Here is a 12598-nt window from a genome sequence, read left to right as displayed (position 1 = left end):
TTCTTCCTCATTCCTTCTACGCGAGCGCGGTTTGGCCCCCGCGTTCGCGATGCTTTGCCTGCTGTCACTGTACGATCGCGGACCTCACTATGCGATCGCATAGTACAACTTTCATCCGTGACCATTAAGCCTTCGTGATCGCGGACACAGTCACGCGATCACATAGAAGGAAACTAATAGCAGCACGTTCAGCAGTTTCATGGTTCCAAAATAAGCCGATCCTGGCCCGAATTACACCTGAGCCCTTGGGGTTCCAAACAATATATGCACACAAGTCATAAAATATCATACGAACTTGTTCGCGCAATCAGATCGCCAAAATAACACCTAGATATTATAGTGGACCTATACCAGACTCCAGAACTCCGTTTTTCACAACCGGACGTCCGAATCACGTCAAATTAACTCCGTTTCTCACTAAATTCGACAGACAAGTCATAAATATTATAGTGGACCTATACCAGACTCCAGAACTAAAATACGGACTCGGTGTCAATAAATTCAAATCAGTAAATTCTAAAAAATTATTAAGCTTTTAAACTTTTAATTTTTCATCAAAATTTCATATCTCGGGCTAGGGACCTCAGAATTTGATTCCGGGCATACGCCCAAGTCCCAAATTATGATACGAAACTACCGACTATCAAAATACTGACCGGAGTCCTTTTTTTAAAATGTTGACCAAAGTCAACTCAGTTGAGTTTTAATGCTTTATTTCACATTTTAATCCATTTTCACATAAAAAATTTCCGAACAATTTTACGGACTGCGCGCAAGTAGAGGAGTGATAAATGGTGTTTTTCAAGGTTTTAGAATACAGAATTAATTATTAAATTTAAAGATGACATTTTTGGGTCATCTCACACGCCTAAAGCATTCTATGCAGATTCATAGGTCAATTATTTATTATCTAAAGTTGAGATTATGTGTGAAGGTTCTACAATGGAGCGTTTTTTGGACTTAAAGGTCGTACTAATTTGAAATCAAGTGTTAATAATGTTGAAATGGCTCTTCTTATTAGGGAATGGTTTTTGAGCGGACAAGTGAATCCACATTTGTGTATTAAACGTTTTAACAAATTAAAGGTATTTCCTCTTAGCAATGGTTTCATCATGGATTAATGGGTGAAATTCAAATATAGCCAGATTTACAAGTGGTAATTGAAAAATAGTCATAGTTTCAAAAGTAAAAGAAATTTAGCCACTTTTCATGTAAAGATAAATTTGAATGAAAACACTATTCAAAATATAAAAAATATTCCGATATAATATACTGAAGTTCCAGGATAACATACTGGAGTTCCAAGATAATATACTGTAGTTCCAGCATAATATACTGGCCGAGCATAATATGCTGAAAGTTCATACACAGATGCCCCAATATCCAGTATATTATGCAGGAACTTTCCGTGTGTTAGAGTTCCAGCATAATATGTTGGAAGTTCATACACGTGTGCACCAATTTCCAGTTTATTATGCTGGAACTTTCCATGTTGCAGCAAAATAATGGCTATTTTTCAATGACTTTACAAATACTGGCTATTTTTTAATTATCGATCCGAAAACTAATTAGCCCGTACTATTTTCACTGGATTAATTGCACATGAGATCAGATGGAAGGCCCAAAGTTCGTGTGGCTTTGTATTATTGAAAATCATATATATACAACACGGATCCAATTGGACCCTGCATCACTAGACAACAGTTTTAGGTCTACATCCATCCAAACACATGCCCATAAACAAGCTTTATCAAAATAAGGCCATGATTCCAATTACGGTTGTAACTAATGTTTTAAAAGATATTTTCGGGGAGAGCCCCGAGGCAAGGCATACCAAAAATGTCCCTAGGCGATGGTGGGGGGCGAAAGTCCCATAATGCGTACGCCACAATTTTGGGGTGTACGCCCGTCGCCCGGGGTGTAGTAGCAGGCGTACGCCACAATTTTGGGGTGTAGTAGCAGGTGAACTCTTCGAAAATCAAAACTTGCAGAAAATGGATGAAGCAGAGTCTGAAGATCTGAGCAGAAAAAATCCTGCATTGCCTTGAAGTATACAATCTCAAATCAAGAGGAAAAGTATTTTAGGAGTAGGTTTTGCACCAAAAAATATAGTGGCACTATCAACCTATTGAAACATCATTTAGCAAGTATTCGTAAAGGAATGAAGCCTTATCCCAAGGTTCCTGCTGATGTAGCAGAAGACAATCTTAAATTTTTATTTTTGGAAGATTTTATAAAAATCTGATTTTCTCCCAAAAATTTACGAATTCATGATATAAATGAGTATGGAATCATGAAATACAATCAATAAAGGATAAGGATTACTTACCCCAATATTTTCCCGTGAAAATCGTCCAATAATCGCCTTACCCGAGCTCAAAAATGGGAAATGGTTGAAAATGGGACGAAATCCCATTTCCAGCTGTTTGCCCAGATTTTACCTTATGCGATCGCGTACAATACTTCCTGCCTAGCTTTTTTCTCTACGTGAATGCGAAGCACAATTTTTTAGCCTTCCGCGATCGCGGACATCATTGCGCAATCGCGTAGTACAATTTTTGTGCTTAAGCTTCTGCCTCATTCCTTCTACGCGAACGCGGCTTGGCCCCCGCGTTCGCGGTGCTTTTCCTGCTGTCACTGTACGATCGCGGACCTCACTATGCGATCGCATAGTACAACTTTCATCCGTGACCATTAAGCCTTCGCGATCGCGGACACAGTCACGCGATCACATAGAATGAAACTAGTCGCAACACGTTCAGCAGTTTCATGGTTCCAAAATAAGCCGATCCTGACCTGAATTACACCCGAGCCCTTGGGGTTCCAAACCATATATGCACACAAGTCCTAAAATATCATACGAACTTGTTCGCGGGATCAGATCGCCAAAATAACACCTAGAACTACGAATCAGACACCAAATCAAAGGAAATTTTCAAGAAAACTTTAAAACTTATATTTTCACAACCGGACGTCTGAATCACGTCAAATTAACTCCGTTTCTCACTAAATTCGGCAGACAAGTCATAAATATTATAGTGGACCTATACCAAACTCCAGAACTAAAATATGGACTCGGTGTCAATAAATCCAAATCAGTAAATTCTTAAAATTCATTAAGCTTTCAAACTTTTAATTTTTCATCAAAATTTCATATCTCGGGCTAGGGACCTCAGAATTTGATTCCGGGCATACGCCCAAGTCCTAAATTATGATACGGAACTACCGACTATCAAAATACTGATCGGAGTCCGTTTGCTCAAAATGTTGACCAAAGTCAACTCAGTTGAGTTTTAAAACTCTATTTCACATTTTAATCCATTTTCACATAAAAACTTTCCAAAAAATTTTACGGACTGCGCGCAAGTAGAGGAGTGATAAATAGTGTTTTTCAAGGTGTTAGAACACAGAATTAATTATTAAATTTAAAGATGACATTTTTGGGTAATCACACACGCCTAAAGCATTCTATGCAGATTCATGGGTCAATAATTTATTATCTAAAGTTGAGATTATGTGTGAAGGTTCTACAATGGATTGTGTTTTGGACTTAAAGGTCGTACTAATTTGAAATCAAGTGTTAATAATGTTGAAATGGGCACTTCTTATTAGGGAATGGTTTTTGAGCGGACAAGTGAATCCACATTTGGGTATTAAACGTTTTAACAAATTAAAGGTATTTCCTCTTAGCAATGGTTTCATCATGGATTAATGGGTGAAATTCAAATATAGCCAGATTTACAAGTGGTAATTGAAAAATAGTCACAGTTTCAAAAGTAATCGAAATTTAGCCACTTTTCATGTAAAGATAAATCTGAACGAAAACACTATTCAAAATATAAAAAATATTCCGATATAATATACTGAAGTTCCAGGATAACATACTAGAGTTCCAGGATAATATACTGGAGTTCCAACATAATATACTGGCCGAGCATAATATGCTGAAAGTTCATACACAGGTGCTCCAATATCCAGTATATTATGCAGGAACTTTCCGTGTGTTGGAGTTCCAGCATAATATGTTGGAAGTTCATACATGTGTGCACCAATTTCCAGTATATTATGCTGGAACTTTCCGTATTGCAGCAAAATAATGGCTATTTTTCAATGACTTTACAAATGCTGGCTATTTTTCAATTACCGGTCCGAAAACTGATTAGCCCGTACTATTTTCACTGGATTAATTGCACATGGGATCAGATGGAAGGCCCAAAGTTCATGTGGCTTTGTATTATTGAAAATCATATATATACAACAGGGATCCAATTGGACCCTGCATCACTAGACAACAGTGTTAGGTCTACATCCATCCAAACATAGCCCATAAACAAGCTTTATCAAAATAAGGCAATGATTCCAGTTACGGTTGTAACTAATGTTTTAAAAGATGTTTTCGGAGCGAGCCCCGAGATAAGACATACCAAAAATGTCCCGAGGCGGTGGGGGGGGAGAAAGTCCCATAATGCGTACGCCACAATTTTGGGGTGTAGTAGCAGGTGAACTCTTCAAAAATCAAAACTTGCAGAAAATGGATGAAGCAGAGTCTGAAGATATGAGCAGAAAAGATCCTGCATTGCCTTGAAGTATACAATCTCAAATCAAGAGGAAAAGTATTTTAGGAGTAGGTTTTGCACCCAAAAATGTAGTGGCACTATCAAACTATTGAAACATTATTTAGCAAGTATTCGTAAAGGAATGAAGCCTTATCCCAAGGTTCCTGCTGATGTAGCAGAAGAGATAGGGTTAGAGAAGAGAGAAGAGAATGAAAAGAAAAAAAACTAACCGTTGAAGAAATGATGAGATTTGAATTTGAAATAGGGAAAAGAAGAAAGGGGTAAAAAGTGCTGGGAATTATCTAAGCCGTTGATTCTGATCATACGGTTGAAGATGTAGGATTCGAACCGAAAGTGAATATATTAAAAAATGGGGTTTGAAAAGTGATAATTAAAATGTATGAGCAAAGGTCCAAATATACCTCTGTATTTTCGAAAATGGTCTAAGAATACCCCTCGTTATACTATTGGGTTATTTATACCCCTGCAGTCATACTTTGGGTTCAAATATACCCCTCATTTATCTCCTAATTAATTAAAAAGACACATTACCCATACCCGAAAAACAATTTTCTAAAGCAAAGATTTTGTAAAAGAAGGAAAAAATTGAATTTGTTTTTACTAAAAACTGATAAAACCGAAAATATTTGTTTTTCTACTTTTTACAAAAATATTGCTTTAAAAAAATTGAAAAATATTTTCTAAAAAAATGTTTTTGTAAAAAGTGAAAAAGAAACTGAAAAGCAATTTTCTAAAGCAATTAAAAACAGGAAAAACTAAAAACAATTTAACTAAAAACTTAAAAAAAAGAAAATATTTATTTTTTCAGTTTTTACAAAAATATTGCTTTAGAAAATTGCTTTTCAATTTTAGTTTTTAGTTTGTACAAAAATATTTGCTTTTATTTTTTAATTTTTTAAAGCAATATTTTTCTAAAAACTGGAAAAAAATATTTTCAATATTTTCAGTTTTTAGTAAAAAATATTTAGTTTTTTTCAGTTTTTACAAAAATATTATTTTAGAAAATTATTTTTCAGTTTTTTTAAAGCAGTTTTTTTTGTAAAAACTGGAAAACAAAAATATTTTCTTTTTTTTTAGTTTTTAGTAAAAACAAATTCAGTTTTTTCCAGATTTTACAATAAAAAAATTGCTTTAGAAAATTACTTTTCGTGTATGGGTAATGGGTATTTTTAATTAATTAGGAGATATTTAGAATTGACCAACATGACGATGACATGTGACCCTCCGTTTAAATGAGGGCTATATTTGAACCCAAAGTATGACTGCAGGGGTATAGATAATCCAATAGTATAACGAGGGGTATTTTTAGACCATTTTCGAAAATACAGGGATATATTTATCCATTTGCCGTAAAATGTATTGGATCTAGAAGTGGAAGAAGACAAAAGTTAAAGAGAGCGTCTTTTTAAAGAGGGAAATTTTAGAAAATGTGCTGTTTGGTTAGATATTGATGATGGACAGTCAAGATGTATATTATCACTTTTAGCCCGCGACAGAAACTATTTATAATTGATAGCCGAAAAAGTATATAAGATTTGTATAATTTTTATATATAACCTACAAAATATATATATAAACAAAAAAAATATATAAATTTTATATATTTTTTCGACTATTATTTTTACAGCGGCTATACAGTGTCATTTTTCCAATTACATTTATGGTAAATTAAGTCAAATACTTGGGCTTTTTTTAGTTTAAACTATGTGGAGTGACAGTATCTATATAATAACATATGTTTTATATAATTTGTTATAACAATTAAAATTACACTGATAGTATTATATTTTACATTATCATGGATCATGTTATCATTTAAAAATCTAATGTTTTAATCCTTTGGCTCTTTGCTCTTTATTTAACTGTTGTTGGTGAATGCATACAAGTTGTTTGATAAAATGTCCTTGTAAGTTTTATACAAAAACCTCGTACCTTTGGAAAACTTTAAAAGTTCATAGTATTAGTTTATTGTATGTAAAATGAAAAAAACAGGACTGACTTGAGGAACAATCTAAAGAGGTAAGTCCGAATCATGTTGTTTGGTCACTCTTAAGCTTATTTTGTGCTATCTCGCTACTCCATCGTCTTCTCATTAGTTGAATTTTATAGAAATTCTTAGCTCTTCATGGAGTTTTTATATTTCAAGTTTAATTGTAATAATCACTCTTCAATGTGATATGTCTTTTCATCCTCTTGACTTTATCCATGGTTCTATACTTCAAAAAAAGGGCAGGATGGTGTACTAAACAGTCTTAACCTACATTTCCGCAAAAAGGCTGTTTTCACAGCTCGAACCTGGGACCTCCTGGTCATATGACATCAACTATACCAGTTACTCTAAGGGTCCCATTCCATAGTTCTATGTTGCTAGCCCCTTATATTCAACTTCTTTTGCCAAATTGCCATCTGCATTTATTCTTTTTTAGTTCTCCATTGTTATTTTGGATTTAGTTTTCTAAATATCCTGTATTGTTATTTCTTGTTATCGGTGCTTCTTGCATCTTCTCTTTAGTCGAGGGTCTTCCGCAAATAGCCTATCTGCCCTTCCAGGGTAGGAGTAAGGCTACGTACATCCTATCCTCCCCAGATCTCACTTCCGGAATACACTGGATGTTGTTGTTGTAATTCTCTTTTTGCAGTTGTTAGTGAAAAAACAGCTTCTTGAACATATCCTTCTCCTTAATTTTATCCCTTTCTTGTAAGACGGCAAAATATAAATCAATACATGAAATCTATCTGCAGCCAGATGGGTGATGCTATCCCTCTATGTGCCTCTCCCTGTGGCAATGCGACGGTTTCCTATCAGAAGGGCACGCAGAGCTTGAAGGTCGTGGTTTCAATTTACAAGAAGATTAGGCTTCCAGAGGCATTTGGTGGTCAATCAGATGGTAAGTCTTTTCACCTAAAGATTGTGTTTCTTGACTTGAAATTATGTGGTTTAATCCTAGCAATTTATCACATACGAACATATAGTTAACTTGGTAGTCTTAATGAGGGGGCTAGAGCTGCGAATCCAAGCAAGGCAGCTCAGCGAAGTATCCAAGTATCAGCCCAACTCTATCTCCTGGGTCCCAGGAATAGAGTCTGCACAAAAATGTGCAGATAATATGAGTACGATAATTCACGTGTACTTAATAAATATCAAGTCTATCCCTAACAGGGTAGTGGACGTACGGTGAATGTTCCTAGGATATCTTGTAGGATCTTTGAAATTTAGTACATAACAGTAATTTTCTGGTGCTTTTTGAGATGGAATCCATTTGTATATGATGCTTGATACTGGAATCAACTAAAGTGGGGTGTACAAACACTTTTAGACTAGTGGACTATTGGACAAATTTCATATGGCAGAAGGAAGCTGTACTTAAGGAATGTATACACAATGTAATAAGTTGGACAATGTAGTCAGTGTGTCATAATCTTGCCATTGATATTGCCATAAATTTATGAATATTCGTAGGAGCGGATGTAATTATAGTGTTTTTCTAGCTTGGATGCCAGAACAATGCCACAACTTCTTTGCTGATATAGTTTGGAGACGAGAAGTTACTTCTTTTTAGATTTTGAAAGTGGTGATTTTTATTGCAAGTTGCCCTCTCCAATTGTGCTTGTTCATGGTCTTGGTGTGCTTGATTTTGTGTTTTCGTAACTTTCTTTGAGATGCTGAATATGTTCTTCTTGTGTTTATTTCAGGGGGTCTTGTAAGGCTTGAAGACATATGGTGGCTTTTTTATAGTTACTTTTCCTTCTTGTGTATAGTCGCTGCCCTCCTGAATTTAGAACATGTTCCGGGAATTTTCACGTTCCTTTTCATGGTGGGTGGCTTTATAATTCATTTTACTGCGCACTATTCTGTTGTTTATTGGCATCGCGACATGCCTTTCCAGATAATTGGTGCCAAGGCAAAATTTATGATCGAGGTCATTCCTGTGATGACTGCAGCAGTCCTGCATCACCTTTTGGAGTTCAATTATGGGTATCTCGCTCTATTACTAGGTTGCACCACATATTTCTATGTGTTTGGTCACTTCATGCACATATCATATGATATTGTGGAAAAAGACTTATTGCTGGAATTAGTAATGCAAGTTCTTGTTTACATGGTGGACGGAGAATTGTTAGTTAGAGCTTTGGCTTTGACCTTCTGCGTTGGTTTATGCTTCTATAGATACATGATATATTGTGCTCCCGAAGTACCCGAACATCCTAAAAAGGAGTTGGAGCGGCTGCCTGTCTGATTTGAAGGTGTCCGTAGTGTAATGGTAATGTTGTTTCCGTGTGACCTATAGGTCATGGGTTCGAGCCGTGGAATCAGTCATTGATGTTTGCATTAGGTTAAGCTGTTACATCACACACCATTGGAGTGCGGCCCTTCCCCGGCCTTGCATGAATGTGGGATGCTTCGTGCACCGAGCTGTTTTTTTTTTATTTTATAGCTTATATTTGTACTCTTATCATTGTGTAACCCGTATCAATGGTACGTCAATGGAGAAAAGGAAAAACATTTAGATACAGTTTCCATCAGGATTCGGCACATTTTTATTAAATACTAGAATGAATGAATTTGCCTCTATGAAAGGGCCCAAAAAATAGAAAATTTTGGTTGTCTACGTGAAAAATTGGACAAAACATTTAAAAAAGTGTCTCTTGTGTATCTAATTTTTTTTTATTGAATAAAGTTCATTTATTGAAAAGCACATGCCACGACCCAATTTCACGTATAGGTCGTGATGGCGCCCGACACTACAGCTAGGCAAGTCAACAAATAAATTAAACATATATCTATTATTTTCAGAAAAAGTTTCTAAGTAATTATTTTTAATCTTTTACTAGCAATATTAACGAGAATATAAAAGACTCCGATTAGTTTAAATTCTAGAAAATAATACCAATGTATGTGCCAAGGCCTGGTGTCACAAGCGTATGAGCATCTATTAGATTTTACAAAATTTCAAATATTGTCTGAAATAAAATAGACAGAATATAAATATAAGAAGAAACACTGGTAGGTGCAGAACGGCTCAGAAAGGTAGCTCACCACTATACTTCTGGATAATATGGGTGTAAGACAATAGGTCCCCCACTAGTACTTGCTTCAGGTCCTGCACCAAAAAGTGCAGCAAGTGTAGTATGAGTACGTAAACAACGTGTACCCAGTAAGTATTAAGTCTAATCACGAAGTGGTAGAGACGAGATGGCCGATTTTGACACTCACTATGGGTCAATAATAATAATTGAAATACAACTAGAATATCTAAATCAACATGATTCACAAAATATAACAATAATTTTTTTAACCAGCAGAAATAATTAAATTCCTTCAATTCCAGTAAATTTCCAATTTGTCAATTAGTCTCATTCACAGAATTACCAATAATTCCTTAACAAGCAGGGATAATAATTCTTTAAATTCCAAAAATTTTCAAAATATGAACGCTCATTCAACTAAGAGTCTACCCACACCAAAATTACTAAATTCCGTAATAATTCGGCCCTCAAATCCTCAAATCTATCCAAGAGGGTTTTCAAACTTTTTCCAACTCAATTTACCAATTAAATGATAAAAACAGTGATGGATTCGGGTAATTTAACAAATATTGAGTTAATAACACTTACCCCGTTGTTTTCTCTGAAAATCTCCCAAAAATCGTCCAAATCTGAGTTCTAAATCGTTAAAAATGGAAAAATGGAATGACATAACTCAAACTCTCTGCTGAGTGATTCCTTCTACGCAATCGCGGACCAACTCACGCGATCGCGTAGCACAAATTTTTCTGCCTAGAAAATAACCCTATGCGATCGCATACCTTCTCACGCGATCGCGAAACACAGTCTTCCCAAGCCTACGCGATCGCGAGCCTCCTCACGCGATCGCGAAGCATTTAGCGTGTGGTCCAACTTCTGCTTCGTTTCCTCTTCGCGAACGCGGTCTTAGCCACGCGTTCGTATAGCACGGCTTGCAAAACCTATGCGATCGCGGACTCACCCACGCGATCGCATAGCACAAAATTTCAGCTGCCCAGTTAACCCTACGCGATCGCATACCTTCTCACGCGATCGCGTAGAAGGAAACCAGAACCTGCAGAAACCAGAACTTCAGCTATCAAGCTAAGTCCAAAATAATCCGTTAAGCATCCGACACTTACCCGAGCCCCTCGGGACCTCAACCAATTATACCAACAAGTCCTAATACATCATTCGGACTTAGTCGAATCCTCAAATCACATCCAACAACACTAAAAACACGAGTCATACATCGATTCAAGCCTAATGAACTTTGAAACTTCCAATTTCTACAAACGATGCCGGAACCTATCAAATCAAGTCCGATTGACCTAAAATTTTGCACGCAAGTCATAAATGACATAACGGAGCTATGAAAATTTTTAGAGCTGGATTCCGACTCCGGTATCAAAAGTCAACTCCCCAATCAAACTTCCAAACTTAAATTCTTCTTTTAGCCATTTCAAGCCTAATTTAACTACGAACTTCCAAATAAAATTTCGAACACAGTCCTAAATCCAAAATCACCATACGGATCTACTGGAACCGTCAAACCCTGATTTCGGTGTCGTTTTCTCAAATTATTGACCGAAGTCAAACTTGGCCTTTTAAGGTTAACTTAAGGAACTAAGTGTTCCGATTTCAATCCAAACGCTTCCAAATTCCGAACCAATTATCCCCGCAAGTCATAAATTATTAAAAGTACCTACGGAAAGTTTTATTTCAGGGAATGGGATTCTAAAAGTTAAAATAGCCAGTTGGGTCATTACAGCCCGATCTCCAGGTAGCGATTTGAGATCTTGTATCAAGGTAATTGAATATAGGATTAGATTCCAGTTTTGCAATTTCTGTTTTTATTTTCCCTATAAATTAAATAAATCAGAATTTGCACTTTGCATAAATCAGATCGTTTTCCTGCTTCTACATGGTTCCCTTTGTTTCCTTTAGTTCTTTCCCCTCCTTGCAAATTTTCAGTCTTTGAAATCTAAAGCATCGGAGCAAGTATTTCAATTTTATGAGTTCTAAATTCTAGAATAATGCTACAGTTATAACAATTATAGGTGTATCAAATTACTGAGTCATACCATGAAAGTATGGGAGAGGGTGATTGAAGCGAGAGTGATGAGGACAGTGTCTATATCTGACAACCAGTTCGAGTTCATGCCGGGTCGTTCTACTACGGAAGCTATACACCTTATTAGGAGGTTAGTGGAATGGTACGAGGAGAGGAAGAAAGATCTGCACATGGTGTTTATTGACTTAGAGAAGACGTACGACAAGGTTCCTAGAGAAGTTCTCTGTAGATGCTTAGAGGCAAAAGGTGTGCCGGCTGCCTACATTTGGAAAATTAAGGACATGTATGATAGGGCTAAGACTCGGGTTAGGACTGTAGAAGGCGACTTTGAGCAGTTTCCAGTGGTTATGGGTTTACACCAAGGTTCTGCGCTTAGCCCGTTCTTATTTGCCCTAGTGATGGACGTGTTAACACACCATATTCAAGGGGAGGTGCCATGGTATATGTTATACGCCGATGACATAGTTCTGGTTGATAAATCGCGAACCAGTGTTAACAAGAGGTTGGAGGTGTGAAGACAGGCCCTTGAGTCTAAAGGTTTCAAGCTGAGCAGGACGGAGACGGAATACATGGAGTGTACGTTAAACTCTGAGCCGTGGGAAGTGGGCGTGGAAGTGAGGCTTGAATCACAGGTCATACCAAGTAGTGGCAATTTCAAGTACCTTGGGTCGATTAATAAGAGAGGAGGGGAGATAGACGAGGATGTCACACACTGTATTAGGGTAGGGGGATGGAGTGGAGGTTAGCATCTGGAATCTTGTGTGATAAGAGAGTGCCACCGATACTCAAAGGTAAGTTTTACAAAGCGGTGGTTAGACCGGCCATGATGTATGGAGTTGAGTGTTGGCCTATTAAGAACTCACATATCCAGAAGATGAAAGTAGTAGAAATGAGGATGTTGAGGTGAATCTACGGACACACTAGGATGGATAAGATCAGGAAT

The sequence above is a fragment of the Nicotiana tabacum genome, chromosome 17, assembly GCF_000715075.1.
Source record: "Nicotiana tabacum cultivar K326 chromosome 17, ASM71507v2, whole genome shotgun sequence".
NCBI lineage: Eukaryota > Viridiplantae > Streptophyta > Magnoliopsida > Solanales > Solanaceae > Nicotiana > Nicotiana tabacum.
The sequence above is the reverse complement of the archived record's forward strand: the minus strand, read 5'-3'. Positions refer to the sequence as shown.